General features: G+C 41.3%; 1 pseudogene; it reads left to right on the forward strand.

Moving 5' to 3' along the window:
- Positions 1-320: 320 nt before the first annotated feature.
- LOC122738125 lies at positions 321-731 on the forward strand (annotated as a pseudogene).
- The last annotated feature ends 659 nt before the right edge of the window (positions 732-1,390 follow it).

The following is a 1,390-nucleotide window of genomic DNA, read 5'->3' on the forward strand; positions in this document are numbered from 1 at the left end:
TGCCAAAATTTCTTCAGGGAAAATCATATCCTTACAATCACACATTAACAAAATAGAAAAAGAAACAATACTGAATATGCACATTAAAATTAGAAAATAAAAATACATAAAAGAACAAAAGAAAAGCTATTAAAAATTGGAGAAATCAGAAATAAAGAAACCGTAGAAATCAGAAAACCAAAAATTGGTTTTTTGAAAAGACTGATAAGTCACCTCCTCCTCCTCCTCCATCTTCGCCCTGCTGTTGTTGTTGTTGTAGTTGTTGTCGAGGTGGGGCTGGTCCGGTCCCTTCTCCCTCATTCTCCGTTACCGCCGCCACCATGAAGTGTCTGTTCAAGGAGGACCACTCACTGGAACACAGATGTGTGGAGTCTGCCAAGACCTGAGCCAAGTATCCCGACCGGGTCCCAGTGATTGTGGAAAAAGTCTCAAGCTCTCAGATTGTTGACATTGACAAGTGGAAGTACCTGGTTCCATCTGACATCACTGTGGCCCAGTTCATGTGGATCATCAGGAAACCTTCAGAGAAAGCAATCTTCCTTTTTGTGGATTAAACAGTCCCACAGTCTAGCCTAACTATGGGACAACTTGATGAGAAGGAAAAAGATGAAGATGGATTCTTATACGTGGCCTACAGTGGAGAGAACACATTTGGCTTCTGAAGGCCAGTGCCCAATCCGGTGCATCTTTCCTGCTTGTGTATCTTGTAAATAGCCGGTCACTTTCAGTTATTCCACTAGACCTCTTCACATAGACCCATAGTGCATTTGTAACTGACTTATTTCTAATATATTGAATGTCTTGTTTTTATTAGACTGGTAAATTATCAGAGTTTTATTTCATTTTCTTTTCTTTGTTGTGCATTGTCCTTATGGCTACAAGTTTCAGAGGGCTCTGCTCCTCTGGAACCTATATTTAATGAAGTTATTTCAATATTGAGATGAAATAGTTGGGGGTACTCAAGTGAAAAGTGGGGAGGGAAGCCATTCTTTTGGATTATGTCTGAGGTGTTAGTTGGATAAGTATTAAAGCATCTAAGTGAATCCTTAGCAGGAAGGTCAGCTTGCTACACTAGATTATTCAAACTGCCAATCATGTTGGACTGAGTAATCTGTTCTTTCTGAACTCTACTGAGGGAATAATACAATAAAATTTCCTCTCACAAAGGTTAAAAAAAAAAGAAAGAAAAAAAGACTGATAAACTCCTGTTGTGACTCCTGCTCCCTGCTTCAGACATCCATCCAGACACATGGGAAGTGTCAGGGCTCCTGGCTCCTGATCCTGGGTTCTGACTCCCGTTCCTGATTCCTGTTCCATACTTCCTTCCACACACCTGGGAAGTATCTGGGCTCCTGGTACCTGATCCTGGGTCCTTCCTTCTGCTCCTGCT

The sequence above is a fragment of the Dromiciops gliroides genome, chromosome 2 (assembly GCF_019393635.1).
Source record: "Dromiciops gliroides isolate mDroGli1 chromosome 2, mDroGli1.pri, whole genome shotgun sequence".
NCBI lineage: Eukaryota > Metazoa > Chordata > Mammalia > Microbiotheria > Microbiotheriidae > Dromiciops > Dromiciops gliroides.